At 50.1% G+C, this 16,381-nt stretch overlaps 1 protein-coding gene across 12 annotated transcripts in view; it reads right to left on the bottom strand.

The window, feature by feature from the left end:
• Positions 1–13,754, bottom strand: part of GDPD5 (glycerophosphodiester phosphodiesterase domain containing 5) — a 107,711-nt gene extending 93,957 nt beyond the window's left edge. For 11 of the 12 annotated variants that reach the window (XM_085590656.1, XM_077781198.2, XM_021550212.3 and 8 more), the window contains exon 1: positions 13,612–13,754. The gene's annotated coding sequence lies outside the window, so the exon portion shown is untranslated. Of the gene's footprint in view, positions 1–10,019; positions 13,547–13,611 lie in introns of those variants that run through there. The other variant, XM_085590687.1, reaches the window with a different exon arrangement.
• Positions 13,755–16,381: the final 2,627 nt, after the last annotated feature.

The following is a 16,381-nucleotide window of genomic DNA, read 5'->3' on the forward strand; positions in this document are numbered from 1 at the left end:
GGGTTAACCTTTAATTATTGCACAAGAAGCCCCAGTCCAAAGCTGTAACAGGCTCTTCAGACCTCACAGCCCTTCCAGGGCCTAAAGGGGCTCCAGGAGAGCTGGAGAGGGACTTGGGACAAGGGATGGAGGGACAGGACACAGGGAATGACTTCCACTGCCAGAGGGCAGGGGTGGATGGAATATTGGGAGGGAATTGTTCCCTGTGAGGCCCTGGCACAGGGTGCCCAGAGCAGCTGGGGCTTCCTCATCCCTTGGCAGTGTCCAAGGCCACATTGGACAGGGCTTAGAACACCCTGGATGAAGAGCCAAGCTCATCTTTAAGGTCTCTTCCAACCAAAACCATTCTGTGGTTCAAGGTTTGCTCCCACTCCAGGGAGAGCTTGGACCCCAAAGAAAAGGCTGGAAATCAGACACACCCAGCTCAGGGCCAGCCAGTGCTGCATTTAATCTCATCCCAAATGGAATTAAGCCAGTTGATAAACAGAATTGAGGCTTTGGGACAGGTCTGAGGGAGGCAAGTTTTGAAGCCAAGAGTTGTACTTGGAGAGTGAGCACATGAGAGGGGAAGAGGGAATTCCAAATCACACCTGAGCTGTGGCATCCCTCATCCCAAAGGAGCCTCCAGCTGTGGGATCTGGCACCAGGTCACCAGAGGAGGCTTTATCACACCTTGCTTAGCACCCTCCCAAGACAAAACCTGGACAAAACACATCCAAGTGAGGTTTTTTTTCCTCATGGCCAGGCTTCCCAAGAGTGGGAATAATCCCTGCCTGGGATTGGCTCTCCACAGAGCTCAATTCCTGCCTGTCAGCACCCAGGCTGTGGCAGCATTGTACCTTTCCACTTCCCTGCCATAAAACCGAGTTATTCTGAGCTCAGAACTGACACTAAGTTCTGCTCCACCTGCTTCAAGTTCAAACTCCATCTGCTTCCACCACCCTAAAGATTCCTCTAAGGTTGCTCTGCAGAGCACCTGTGAGGTTGCTGCCACAGCTCCCAGCTCAGGGTTTATTCTGGGCTGGGTGCAAGGCAGGGTCTTTGTGCTTTTTAAGTGCTCAGACCAGTGCTATGCACAGCATCAGCAAGTGGGGATCTGGAGTAAGGAGAAAAGCATAACCATGACAGGAAAACCTCAGGAGATGGCTCTTTCCAAAGCCATTTTTGGAAGTTCCACAAGTTCGCAGCAGAGTCAGAGAAGCATCCCACCCACACAATTTTAATTCAGAGCTTTTTTTTAAATTAAACTGTTAAAAAAAACTATCAAGAGGTGCAACAGCAGGATAAGAAAGCAATTGCCACAGCAGCATTATCTTCATACCCACCAAGAAACAGGATGAAAAAGACTCAAGGACTGTATTTCTGAAAGCAGAGGTTTTATGGAGAGCTGGAGAAAGCCAAGCAACAGCACAGCAGGTGGGCAGGCAGAGAATCAGGAGCAGGATTTGCTCCAGCACTACAAATCACCAGCCATCAAGAGCTTGGGTGACAAATCCATTTGTGCTGGATAAACAAGGAGACCCAAGCCAAGCTTGCCATGGCCAAAACCAGCAGCAGGTCAAGGGCTCCATGCAGAGCCACTGCAGAGAGACAGCTCTGAGGTGACACACCACTGTCACAGCACCTTCCTCAGCCCAGCCACACTCTGTGTGGGAAGTTCTGCTGCACCCTCAGCTCTTCCAGAGCCCACATAAGCACTGACATGTCTGGAGATGCTGTCAGCAGCCCCATTTGGGCAGCCACCCATTCCTACATTGCAGCACCCTCACCTCTGCCCGGGGCTGGCAGAGCTGGGGGTGCTCACCTGGGGAGGAGAAGGCTCCAGGCAGAGCTCAGAGCCCCTGCAGGGCCCAAAGGGGCTCCAGGAGAGCTGGAGAGGGACTGGGGACAAAGGATGGAGGGACAGGACACAGGGAATGGCTTCACACTCTCAGAGGGCAGAGTTGAGGTCAGGATCTCACTGGATCAGCAGTGCAAGGTCCTGTACTGCCAGAGCAACACCAGCCTGAGTGACACTCAAGAGCTCTGTCAGTGCTGTCCCCTACCTGGCAGCAAATAAACTCACACCACAGGGAAGACCTTCGGGAAATGACATCTCAAGAGAAAATTCCCTTTATTCTTCCCTTTTAGCCTGAATGGACTGAATACTTTGGGGACACTGGATATTCCCTCAGGGAGTGGACCCAGAGCACACACAGAGGAGCCTCAAAGTCTCTCCAGACAAACCAGTTTTCACTTTATTCTGTGCAGTTTTTCCCCCCATCAACAGCTCATAGGTTGTACTAAGGACACCCGTGCTCAGTCTGGAAAAGCAGATCTTTGCCAGCAGTGTTTCAGAGACTGAGTCATGCCATTGGAACAACCCCCATGCTGTCCCACCCCCAGAGGGAGGCTGTTCCTGGGAACCAGCGGATCTCCCCCCACTGCCACCCCCTCGGGGGAAAGTGCCACTTCCAGATGGAAAGCAAGGAGCCAACACATCCCCTGCTCCCAAATCGTTCACAGAGCCACCCCCAGAGTTTGGGAACCAGGGCTGGGGGAGCTGCAGAGGCAGGTTCAGCTGCCAGACATCTCCACGTGCCAATGGCTCTCAGGAAAAAGTGGCCAAAAATAGCTCAGACACCTCCACCCAGCCCCATAAGCCCAGGATTTTACTCTATCCCATTTATCCATGGGATAAAATGCCTCCTCCACGCCCCTCAGTCACTACAAGCAGGGAGCTGAGTGGGTCTGGAGAGCTCTGTCACCCTCCCAGGCCAACCCCAGGGCACCAAAGTGCCCTCAGCCACCAGGATGAATACAAACAACGCTCAGGGAATGGGTTTTGGTTGCAAAACACCCCAGGGAAGCATCCCACAGGTACTGAAGCATTCCCTATGTCACTGCTGCAAGCAGCAGAGTTTTCCCATTGCCACCTTCACACCCTGGCGCTCCCAAAGATGCTCTGTGAGCTGGGATTGTTGGCTCAGGCTAAACCAGGCAGAGCCCTGTGCCAAACACCTCCCCCTGCAGAGCTCCCAGAGCTATTCTGGGCAGGTAGTGCCCAAAGCTGAAGGTATTTCTGGTATCTGCTGAACACCCATCACGGCAGGGAAATAAATAATAAATAATCACAAAACCAGGGCTCGTCCTTTGGCTTTTACACTGGAGAAAACCTGCTAGAAAGGAAGAAGGAAGGAGGAAAACTACTACAGATTGCATTGTCCCATTCCATTTCCTCAGAGGGCCTGTGTCACTGCTCATGGCAAAGAGTGACATTAAGCAGAGGCTACAATTAAAGCAGTGAAAAAATTCTGTAGTAAAATGCTGGAGCCAGGCAAAGGCTCCCACGCAGCATTTTCCAGACCCTCTCTCCCACCTCAGCCTGCAGCAGCCCCTAAAAACCAGCCAGTCAAAGAGGTTCTACCAGAGGGCAAAGAGCAGCACCCACAAAGGTGGAATAATAGGAACAAACCTCAAGGAAGAAATCAACCCCCATGTCTGCCTATCCATAGTATCCAAGTGTTCACACCCTCACCTTGCCCCACTGAGGCAATGCCATGTCCTTCATTTTTAGCTTTAAGTTACTAGAAAATACACCTATTTTCTTGGCCAAAACCACTGATGGCTGCAAGGAAAAGAGGGATTATCCCAAATCTTTTCAATATCTGACACCTTTCCTTTCAGAGTCATCATCAGAGCATCACCGTAAGTTATGTCACATTATCTGAGGACAAAAAAACCAACACATTATTTCTTTGTGGTGCTCCAGCGTTCCTCCATTTAAAAGGCAGGATAAAAAGCTCAGTCCTTCCCTGTTCCCATGGAGAAACAGGAGGGAGATGGCACAAGCAAGAGCAAAACCCCCAGAGCTCCAGGATGACCATGGCAGACAGGTCTTAATTTAATTTTTTATAATTTTAGAGTTCTTTAAAAGCCAGACAAGCGCTAAACCCTTTTTTTTCCTCTTTTAGTCACATTTGCAAATGATGAACAAAATGAAAATACCAGACTCTACAAATGGTTTCAGCTCTAGAGCAAGAAAAATATTTAAATACAGCCCTCATGTTGCATGGCAGGGAGAGGATTTATTTCAGCTGGGACACAGGACTCTCCCCACAGGCTGCCTTCCCAAATTCCCAAGCCTCCCACCTGGCAGTGAGCCCTGGGGGGAATCCAGACACCTCAGCAGTCCCTGTATATCCACTCACAGCACAATTTATTTCCAAGCTCAGCCACTTGCAGCAATATTTATTTTTCTAATACTAGCTCCAGTGCTTGTTCTCGACAGCTCTGCCATTTAGCAAGCATTAAACCTGATGGGGCATGAGACAGAACAGGGTTTTCCTCACAGCCCTGTGCAAGAGCTGAGAGCCACAAGTCTTTTAGGCAGTATTTATTTCATACATTCCTTCACAGAAAAAAAACCCCACTCAAAAACATAAAAACAAGCAAAAATTTAACAGCCTTTCAGAATCAAACATATGGGATCAGTCACTAAATGTGGCCAGTCTGGGGACAGAATATCTCATAAGCTTCAGGCAATGCTGAAACACAGCAATAAGTTTTAAGGTGGCCAGAGAAAAGCAAGCAGGAGAAGACACTCCAGGCTGCCCAAAGTTGTATTTCACTTCCAGCTTGAAGTTTCCAGCAAACCCCTCCTAAAAAGGAGGAATTGGGTCAGGGATCCACTTTGCAGCTCTCCATGTTAAAAGGAGATTTGAAGCCCCTGCAACCTCTTCCCTCCAAAAGCTGCTTTGTTTTTCCTGACTGTGGTTTTTAAACCAGGGAAATCTGTCAGAGCCTCAAGCCTGAGGGGATGGAGCTGTAAGAAGCACCAAGGATGCTCCTTCTCCCCAGTTTTACAGTCAAACCAGAAATAATCAGCAGAGCAAGTCTGGGAGAAATCAGATGGCTTTGCTAGGTCAGCCATTGGAATTGCATAGCCCCAGGAACTGCTGCTCCCACTTCCTTCAGCTCTGGCTTTTTGGGTTTAGGTTGCTCTGACAGAGCCTAGGCAGAAGCACCAGAGGCTGATAAACCCCATTAGCTGCTCACACAGCTGAGCAGCAGCAACTGCTGGCTGCAAAAATTGGGAACAATTTGGGAGCTGCACAGTCAGGCTGACCTTGGGCACAGCAGCAGGGAATAGCAACCAGCATTTGCTCCCACTTTTGTCCAAACCCATCTCCTCCAACAGCTCCAGCCAGGCTGGTTTTCCTTGGATTAAGCCCATCTCAGGCAGCCTAAAGCCTGGAGCGTGGCTTTAAGAGGGACAGGACACAGGGAATGTCTTCCCACTGCCAGAGGGCAGGGATGGATGGGATTTTGGGAAGGAATTGTTCCCTGGGAGGGTGGGCAGGCCCCCCGGCACTGGGTGGCCAGAGAAGCTGTGGCTGGCCCTGGATCCCTGCAAGTGTCCAAGACCAATCACTTCTCCACCACTTCACCCTTTGGCAGCTTCAATACAATATTTTCCCAACCCTACAGAGGTCAGAGCCTTGAAGGAGCACCAAGGTGATGCAGGAAATCCCTGCACTGGTGTTCACAAAAACTCCAGGATTTCTTCCTCTGAGCAAAGAGCAGCCTGGAGAGATGCAAGAATCCCTAAATTTAACTCACAGCAAACTTAAGTTTGGAAAATACCTCCAAGACCTTCAAGTCCAACCAGTCCAACCAGCACTAAACCATGTCCCCAGGTGCCACATCTCCAACTCTTTTTGGAGATGGAGCACCTCCAATCAGCCTGTCCAATCCATCTGAGAGCAGCCACCAGCCTCAATACCCCCAACACAACCACCAGGCAGCTGCCTTTCGGACCCACAAACCCAGATCCCAGAATTGGATCTGAAACCTTTCAGTTCACAAACCTAGATCCCAAAATTTAAGTTAAAAAATAGAAAAAAAAAAAACAACATTGGAGGGGGACTTACAGAGCAGCAGCACGCCCAGCACAATTCCTGCTTGGATGTTCTGTGCTAAGGGAGCCAGAGCAGCCTCATCCCTGAAGGCCTGCTGATATTCAGGTTTAATAGTGCTGATAAGCCCGAGCTGGAACAGCTCTTACGCACTGCAGGTTTTATCTGTGGCACAGCACACTTGTTACAGACCCTCTCTTATCAGCACTGCAAATATCAGCTCAGATAAGGGGAGGCACAAAATGCCTGGGAAGGTGCAGAAACTGGAGCAGGCACATTGGGGTTTTTGACCCCTTTGGCCTCATCTGCCCCTGGTCCCTCCACAGCTCCACATCCAGCCCCCAAACTGCTCCATGAGAGGAGCAGAGCAGGCTTCAAGCCAGGCCTTCAGAGCTGTCCCTCCAGGGAGCCCTGCAGAGGAGCTGCAAGGTTCAGGGAAATGAGGAAAAAGCCATTATTTCCTCTGAGCTGGGAGAGAAGAAGCCAAGAGAGCAAAGTGATTTCCTCACGGGTCCAATACAGCTCAACATAACCAATTACCCCAGGAATTTGGATCTAAGGACTCTCATGACAGAAGGGGTTCAACAGAGTGAGCTGACCCTTTCAGAAACACAGAGGACTCAAAAAATTAAGCTTATTGTGCTGTTAGAAGTGGATCTGTACCTGCTCAATACAGGACAGCTCTGAAAGTCTGGGCACCGGGTTAGAGCTTCCCAGCAAGCCCCCAGGCTTCCCTCCTGAGCCACATGCCCACTGTGACACTGGGCCGTTCATGACATCAACCAGATCAGCCCCAGGAGGGCTTTCCAGCCCAGGTCCAAGCCAATCTTGCTATGAACAAGCCAACCTCCCTCCTCACACCTCTCACCAGCAGGTACCACCCAAAGGAGCCATCCCCCACCCCAGGTGACACTGGACAGGGCACCAGCATCACCAAAGGCAGAGATTCCCTTCACAGAACCCCTGCAGAACGATTCCCTGCAGCTCCTGAGGCTCAGCAAAGCACAGGACAAGGTTTGGAGCTGGAACCTGCCCAGGTACGCAGCCAGGGAAGGACAATCCCCTCCTACATCCCGTCCTGGCTTTCAGGGCCAGCAGCTGCATCCCTGGAATCCCACGGGCAGCTTTATTTCTCTTGGCAAGGCAGAGCTGTCCCAGGAGCCCTGGCAGGGTTTGTGTTTTGGGAACACACAGCCGAGTGACCTTGTGAGGCACAAAGGGCTGTCCCTGCCAGCATCGGGCACACCAGAGCACGCTCACTCCCACCACAGTGACATCTCAACATCTACAGCTGCCTCACACCACATTCCTTTAGCACACAGCTCCCCCAGAGCAGCAGCCTGGAGATGCAAATCAAAAACACCCCAAAACAAACACGTCCCTACGCAGAGGAGACAGATTAGGGAGCAGTTGTTATAAGGAAAAGTATCTCCAGCCTTGCTGTCAACCTTGCACTTTAAATCAGGCTTTTAATGAGGGCTGCAAGCACTCTGCCTTTGGGTGATTAACTCACAGCTAAAGAGGAACTGAGCTGCTTCATTCTGAAAGCAAATCCTGCCTCCAGGATCAGGAAAGCAGGAGATGATCTTGCAAGCTGTCAGCCACCACCAAGCAATGCCAAAGCCCATGCAGGGAGGGGAAATCACCCCAAAACCAAGAGCCTGCCACCACTCTGTATTCACAAAGCATCAAATGCAGCACAGCAAGTAGTGTGGGAGCTCCCAGTCCCCAGCTCCAGGGCACAGGGAAAAAGGAGACAGCAATATTTGTATTTTTGGCAGGCATTTTGGTATCTAAGAGCTGGGAAACAGGGATTAGAAATCTAGTGTCCCACGTGCAGAGCAATCCTTGATGATGCACGTAATTTGCACATGAACAGTAACACATCTAAAAATAGGTGTTTGAGAAGGTCTCATCTCACCTCTTGGCTTGATGAACTCCAGGGCCCCCAAATACCCCAAATGCACAGATCTCAAGGACTGTTCAGGCACTATTTCTGTGCAGATCTCTAAGATCAACCATCGATGGAGAAATCCAAGCCCAAAATGCTTGAGAGAAACAGAGCAAATCACTCCTGGAAACTCAAAACGGGACTCAGGAGCTGCCTCTTTGCTGGGTTTCAAACTGCAGCAGGATTGACTGACAGTTTCAACTCTCTCTGACAAGATTCCTGAATAATTAGTAGGCAGATGGATACCAAAACTCCCATAATACCTGCAAACAATCACTGCTAATCAGGAAACTGCCTAAAAAACCATCACCTACCTGACAGCCTTGAGGAATAATTTCTTTACAGGGCTGCTTCATGCAAGAAAGGAGAATTACAGAACCATCACAGAAGGGTTTGGGTTGGAAGGGGTCTTAAAAGTCATCTTTTTCTATGGGCAGGGACACCTTCCACTAGCCCAGGTTGCTCAAAGTAGTTGGGAAGAGAGAGACACCCTGGCTTTGAACACTTTCCACCTTCTCCAAAAGAGCCTTTTCTTCCTCTGAGAAAGGTCAAGGGGTTGGATAACTCTTTCCTACACCAGCAGCTGGGACATGCAGGAAATATGTTAATCCCAAGGAAAGCATTAATTACCACTTGGCAAAAAAAAAAAAAAAAAAAAAAAAAAGCCAATCCAGACAACAAAATCCACCCAAATATCTCCAAGTGCCCTCAGCATGGTGGTAAATCCCTGTAAACAAACCTAAGCCCTCTCTATTTGTCCCAGGGACTGGGTTTAAGCTGTAACCTGGGAAGCCCCCAGCCCTGTCCTGCCCCTTGAGGAAGCACTGGGGATATAGATCCCAGTTTTGTCCCCATTCCCCAAGGTTGTACTCTGACAAGAGCCCTGCAGTCAGCACAGGGGGCTGAGATGGGGTCACACAGAGGGATACCCACCTCAAGGGACAGGTACCTCCCTTCTGGCAAGGTCCAGGGCAATTTCACAGGACAGCAAGCCAGACTTGAGCCTCAAATCCTCTCCAAGCTCTTAAGTGCCCTGCTCGGGATTAGCTCTGCTTCCCAAGAATCTTGTGGAACACCCTGAGCATCAAGTCAGGTGCCAATTCCCAACTGCTCCAAGTCAGAAAATGTAATGCATTTTGTTTTGCTGCAATTCTGCAGAACACTGATGTGATTTTTGACTTGATTTATGATTAGGTGACTGTCAGCTCAAGAGATTCATCAATACCAGCTAAGTGGCCCAAATATAATCTCCTAGAGTGGCTCAGGAGAACACGTGGATGTTGAAGGGTACAGCCAGTCCATTACATTTTTTAAAGGCTACACCCAAAAATACCTATTAGAGGAAACTCTGGGTTTCACCTTGGACTATTTCAGTCACACACAAACCGCTTTCCCTGGGCAAACGTGAGCCTGAAACTCAGCACAGCTAAAAACAGCCAAGGACCAGAGTATTTCTGCCCTGTGCATTTCACCTCGGGCTGGGGGAGGGACAAGTTTCATTTCACCTCAGCGAGGAGGGAAAGGGAAGCAAAACACAGGGGCCAGACATCTTATGAAAAGGTTTTACAAGTTTGCAGCAGCATTTTAAGAGAAACAGCAGGATTTAAAATAAATAAATAAATAAAGGCAAGCCAACAGCTAAGGGAGAAAGTGGGAGAGAAAAAGCTCCTCTGGCACAGCACCACGTGGCAAAACTCTGAAAGTGAAACAGATTCTTCGGACTATTCCAAGCCAGGAAGAGAATAAACTTACAGTCCATCACCTCCAGGATCCAGGAGCCCAAGCTCCTCATGGAAAGTGTGGCTCCAACACAGACAGCGTGCAGAGAGGGCAGGAGGGTTCAAGTCTGCCATGACTAAGGAATTACACTAAAACCAGTCCAGGCTCTTTCCAAGGAAGAAATTAACCACCAGCAGGGCTCTGCACAGATGGGGACAGAGCTGGTACCCAGACTTGTGCAGCACCCCAGGAAAGGTGCAATTTCCCCCCTCTCCTATCTCCAGTTCACCCTTCATGCAGCAGGGGAAAAAAAGAAATTAAACCAGATCAAGAGTCACACACACACAAAATAGTCACAAAAAGAAACATGTTTCATCTTCGTTTTTCATCATCAGGACCAATTCCACCCAAGGACCAGGAGAACAAAAAAAACAACAGAGCTCAATCCCAACCTGAAATGGATTCCAAACGTGGAAACATGGAATGCATGGAGGCACAGGCACAAAAACTTCCCAGTTGTCACCCCAGAAGCTCCTTGTTTGATCACCCTTCAAGGAAACACTCTGTACCTTGAAACTACTCCTTGCCAGAAATCTTCTACAAATATTTAATTACATAGAAAAAAAAAACCTTTTTTGTTGTTGTTTGTCAAGCTATTGAGCAATGACAGACTACTGCACCAAATATTCAGGCAGTTGTCCTGCCAGTATCTGTGGGTACTGCTGTAGGAAGTGGGGAGAACACAGTGGTTTGCTAAAGAGGAAAAAGCAGCAAAGCCAAACACCAATGTGCAGCATATTTTTTTTTTTTTTTTTTTTGTTAAAGTCAAGACATGCATTAAAATAGCTGTAACTAATCACTATTTATAGAGGGGCTGGCAGGTAAAAGCAACTGCCATAAAGTCTTTTAAATCCCTTTTCCCAGCATCATACTCAGAATGTTCCTGCAAAGGGCTGTTAGGCACCTAGAGCAGAGGTGGAGGGGGAATATTTCATGTGGGAAGAAGGGAGGAAGATGAGGTGCCTGGCTCCTAAACCCACCCTGGCGCAGAACCCCTCTGGAGGAGGTGGCAGCTCCTTCTGCTCCTCAGCACGGGCAAGGAACGGGCTCCTTGGTGTGACACTGCCCTCTCCTGAGCACAAGGGACTGTTCAGCCTCACACCCAGCCCAGAACAAAGATTTTGGGGAGCCCTGAGCAAACACTCTGCAATGAATAGAGAAAGTGAGACACCACTTACCCCACAGCAGCCACAGCCTCCCTACACCAGCAGCAGGACTGGGGTTCAGGACAAGATGAAATACCCCTATTTGAGCTCGTTGGAGCCTAATTAGCAGCAGCTGCAGCCTAATGAAGCAAAGTGGCTGCCAGGTGGATCCCATCTCTTCATCACAGGGGTTGGAACTGGAGGAGCTTTAATGTCCCTTCCAAGCCAAACCACCCCACAAATATCAGCGTGAAGGCACAAAGCATTGCAGGGATAGGAGCACAACCTCTGCGGGTGCATCATCTCAGGAAAAGGGACTTTAAAACCAGCACTGCAGACTCCAAGGGAAGCGTGTTCCTACCTCATTGTGGTTGTAGGAAAGCTGCTTTCAGGAGGGGTCCTAAGTGCCCCTCCACGTCCAGCCCCACCTTCCCACACAAGCCTAGAGCTGCACCAGAAGTATTTCAAAGGTACAGCCATTGCCTTTTATCTTCACCCACAAGAAGCCTCACAGAGCAAGTCAAAGGACAATATTCCTCCCAGGTGTGTCTGGTTAAAGGGCACCCAGACCTAACTTCCACCACCTGTGAGCATCAAAGCGCCTCTAACACAAATCAGGGTGAAGGAGCCACCTGCTCCCTGCATCTTTAACCTCCACCTACAACAGCACTTGCACCTGTGAGCTACTCCAACCCACGTGTTAAAACCATTTAAAAACCCACAAAAAGACACCCCTAAATATACTGATTTTGGCGTGATGATTTTAAGGCGGTTACTTGAGATCAAATACACCTGGGTTCACAGTTAATGGGTAAAGGTATCGCAGCTGATTCTGTGTCTCGTTATAACCTCCCTGGTTTATAAAGCAATTCATTGCCTTGCTAAAAACCAAACCCTTTATCATTAATTCCAAGCTAGCAGTTTCTGAATCTACAACCTGACACCAAATCAATAGATCTGACCAAGACTCATTTTCCTTCCAAGACAAACACCAGTTGTGCTTTGCTGAATTCATCGCAGGGAAAAGTGTAACAAGCAGAACACACTCATTTCATTAAAAAAGTACAGCTTGACAGAGACACCCACTCTAAAATTAACCCTGCCCTCAAAGCAGAGCTTGCCTCTGAAGAAGCACCTCCTCAATCACAGAGAAATATTTTGCAGCTCCACATTGCTGGGATATCAGCGTGAAGATGTTTCAAAGCTTGGCAGAGGAGAGTATGTTAAAATAACAGGCTTTAAGGAGTCAGGATGCATCAGTGCTCAGGTGGATAAAGGCTGGCTAATGAATTAATGGGCTATTTTCCATAGCAATCTGATGAGGAAAATGGACATGCCAGACAAAATGCAAGGCAGGAAATCCATTTACCTCAGCTTTTCCCTGGCCACACCTGCCAAGTGTAAGCTGGCAATCTGTAAGGGGGAAAGAAGGGAGAGGGCTGTTATCCTGCATGGGGCTGGGTGATCGAAACCCCAAAAAAGCTCTTTAAGAAGCAGCACCACTCTGACTTGTACTTGCTAATCAGCAGCAATCTACTTTCCTGGCAGCTGGAGCATCCTGAGGAGACTCCAGCACCCTGGGTTTAACGTTCTCTGTGTACAGTGTAACTTTCTAATGGAGAAAAATCTGTATGGGCTCCTTCCCAACAGGACAAAGAGCCAGCAAAGAGAACCGTAATTCATTATTTTTTAAATTTCACATGCAGCATGGCTCTGCCTGTTCCTGTCATCTATCCCTAATCCCTCTCCAGCCCCAAAATAACCCTTAAACCAACAGGATTACGCACAAGAGTGGCTGTAAGGACCCAGCCCTAAAATCCCAAAGCACGGCCAGTTTGACACAGCCAGGTTTTTCCTGGCTGGAGAATCCCCATTTCCATCTCGCCAGGGGTGAAATTTCACAGCTTCCACACCAGGAATTGCTCCAGCAGCCCTCTTCCAGAGCAAGGCTCACATACCGACTGCAACTCCTCCATGCCCAGTTTTCCGGGCGGGGAACAGACAGGACGTGGATGAGGGTTTCAGTAGAACAGCAACGAGATTATTCCCAGCCTCACCACCCCCACCCCCCGTTTTCCCTGAATTATTCTTTTTGTGAATTAGTTTATTTGCCAAGCATGGAGAGAAAGTGACACCCTCTTACATTCACCTTTATTCATGCTCTCTGCTCAGCGCTCGCTGGAAATTTGGGGTCTCTAACAGAGGCTTTGCTGCTGGGGAATGTCGCCAGGAGCCATGCAGGACATCCCTGAGCATCCTCAGGGAGCCGGATGGGCACCGAGCGCTCCTCCAGCTGGACCAGCAACAATAAATAAATAAATTCCTCTTGGGATTCTGCTGCCTCAGGATTTTGCAGCTCCGGACAACAGCGGTGTGAAGCCCTGGGACGGCGGGACACTGCAGATGCCATCATTTTATATCAAAACCAAGAGCTCCCTGTTAAGCAAGCAGGGCCTGAAGGGGAACATCCGCGTCCAGACCCACACCCGGACACTCTGGGGGTCTCGGGGACCAGAGGGGGCACCCCGGGACCTCTCCCCAGGTGGGTGCCCACCCACGTCCCCCAGCGCCGGGAGCACCCGCTCACATCCCCAATTTCGCTCGGGATGCTGGCGGCCAGGCGAGCCACCCGCGGGGAGGGGATACACGGGGCAAGGAAACACCTTTGGGCATGGAAAAGAAACACTTTTCGGGGCAAAGCAACGCAGCTTCGGATAGCGGAGCACCTGGTGGGGGTGAGACCGAGTCGGCAGAGCGGTCCCACCCGCAGCAGCTCAGCATCACCCCGCAGCCCGGGGGATGCGGGGAGCCCCCAGCGCAGCCCTCCCCTCCCCTTTACCTGCAGCCGCCGGGAAATCCGCCGGGTTCCCGAGCCCCGCGGAAGGGCAGCCCGGCCCCGGCGGCAGGGCAGTGCCAGGGCCGGCAGGGAAGGGCGCAGGGACGGCGCTGGCACGGCCCCGGCCCCGCAGCCCGGCTCGGCTCGGCTCGGCTCGGGAGCGGGGCGGGCGCTGGGCCGGGCGGCTCCGCCCCAGGCGGCGCGGGAGGAGCGGAGGGACGAGAGGAGGAGGAGGAGAAGAAAAGGAAGCTGCACCCAGCCGTGTGGAGTTCTTTTCTCTTGGGCTGCGAGCAAACCTCGCAAGGGTTCTGGTTTTGGGGGGCAAGGGAAAGGTTGGGGAACCCCGGGTTGGGGAGTCCTTGGCACTGTGCCGGGGGGGTTGGGAATGCTGAGCCCCTAAAGAGTAGCGAGCACCTGGGAATCACAGAATGGGCTGGGGTGGAAGGGAACTTCAGGATTGTCGCATTCCAACCCCCCTTTCCACTGTCTCAGGTTGCTCCAAGCCCCGTCCAGCCTGGCGTTGAACACTTCCAGGGATGGGGCAGGAGGGATGTGTTGTGTTCCCACTTGGGTGGATAGAGATGGATAAAAAGGCCAGGGCTGTGCAGCCTCCTGATTTCTCCCCACCTTTCCAACTCACCCTTCATTTTTTCTACCCTCTTTATCTCCTGCACCTGGCCCTACATTAGATCCTGAACTCCCAAGTGTGCAGGTGGACCTGATCTCCACACTGAGGCCACCCTGCTGCAGCATTTTTGGGGAAGGATGAGTGTTTTGCTGGATCTACACTATGCCCAGGTCTGGTTTTCCTGACACTGCAGCAGCACAGGTTATTTGGGATGAGAAGGATGCCCAGGCCTGCCCAGCACTGTGGCCAAAACTCAGCTGTGTCCTGGCTGTGAATCCTTTGCCCTTCTTGATGCAAGGTGACAAAACACTTGGCTGACAGCAATGGATTCAATTTTTTCCCTGCAAATTGGCCATTTCCCACTTTTTTGGTCCAGCCCTGAAGTAGAGACTGATCCAAGCAGAGCAAAAGGAAGGGATGTACTGTCAAAATAACAAGCAAGCACAAGCCAAATGCCAGACTCCTCTTTACTGAGGCAGATTAAGCTGAGAGGTCGCTGGCTCTTCTCCTCAGAGAAGCAGAAATAATCCTGCTGCAGCCAGCAGTAGGAAAAGACTGGATATGAAAAATTAGAATTTAGAGTCTGACCCAAGCAATGAGCAGCACAGCAGAGGAGCTGCAGGGTTGAGGTACAGGCAGCTGTCCTGGCAGCCTTTTGCCAAGTGCTTCTCCTTCCAGCATTGCTGACAGGAGACATTTCAGAATCACAAGAGTGAATCAGAGAGCTGTGATTGCCTTAAATCCTGATGAAAATCTCTCCTGTGGGAGCATTTTATTTGCTGCCTGGTTGTGGGTCCACGGCAGAGCTTTAGGATATGTTTTCATGCAGGCTTGGTTGTGGATGTGCAGAAGGGGACGGGACAGATGCAGATATTCCAAGGCATGTAACACAGTCTGGTGCCTTTGCCAAACTTTAAACATCCTTGCTTTTGTGCCTAAGGATTGCCTTTTAACTTCATCAGAAAGAGTTCAGCCCTTTGTGAGATCAAGGGAAAAATCTTTTTTTCTGGCACCAAGAGGAAATACTCTTCAAACTCATAAGGTTCCAGAAATCCTGCAGATGCTCCCAGCACCAGCCAGTCCGTTCTCTACAGTGTCCATTTGCTGAGGAAAATGCCTCTGAAAAGATAATAGTTTGCACATTTTCAGAATATTTCTGTGACTTGGCTGGTTGAATCCGACACAGGATCATGCCAGGATGCAGGGCTGGGGAAGGATTTGCTCTCCAGCCCCTCCAAGCAGCTGTGAGGATAGCAAAGATGAGCAGAAGGATCATCTTTGACCCCTGAAAGCAGCACTTTGGCTGCTAAGGGCCGTGCAGTTTCAAAGAAAAGTCACTGAAGGAAACTGACAATGAATTTCCATGCAGCCTTTAGGAAAACATGCAATTTTGGACAGGGAAGGTTGGTTTCAGATTTATAAGCTCTTTGTCCTGTGTGAGAACATTCCCGTGTGTGAATGCTCAAAGCTACTTTAAATATCTCCCTTTGACATGGGAGGGATTTCTGCTGTGCTCATTCCTCACATTTCCAGTCAGCTTCACTTCCAAAGGATGCAGCTGTGAAGCCCTCCTGAAAACCCCTGGACCCTGGTGACACTCCCTGTGTGGGATTCCCTTCTTAAACTCTTTCTTTAGGACCTGGCTGAGCTCTAAACAAGGGCTGACTTTTGAGATTTCACACCACATCCTGAAAGCATTTTGTTACGTGCTTATGGAAGGGAAAATTCCTCCAGAAGGGACATTTCTGTTTCCTGGCAGGGAAATACGAGGCTGGGAACTCAGAAGGGCATCAAGGCAAACCCTCAGAGGAGCCACTGCTCTGGTCTTTGGTTGGGATGGATGGTGAGGGAGATGCTGCAGTTTCCTACAAGAGTGGGATCAAGAGGAATGGGTTGATTCATCCTTAAACTCAGCACCAGCCTCCTCCAAGAAAAAGTGCTGTGCCTTCTGTAGGCAGAAAAAAAACCCTTTTCCCTCCTCCCAGGCTCACAGTGGGGGAAGTCTTTGCTGGAGAAACACTTTCCTGAGCAGTCCAGATGACCCAGACGTGGCCTTGGAAACTTCCAGGGATCCAGGGGCAGCCACAGCTCTGTGCCAGGGCCTCTCTATCCTCCCAGGGAAAAATCCCTTCCCAATATCCCATC

Source organism: Lonchura striata, chromosome 1 (assembly GCF_050655825.1).
Source record: "Lonchura striata isolate lonStrDom1 chromosome 1, ASM5065582v1, whole genome shotgun sequence".
Classification (NCBI taxonomy): Eukaryota; Metazoa; Chordata; class Aves; order Passeriformes; family Estrildidae; genus Lonchura; species Lonchura striata.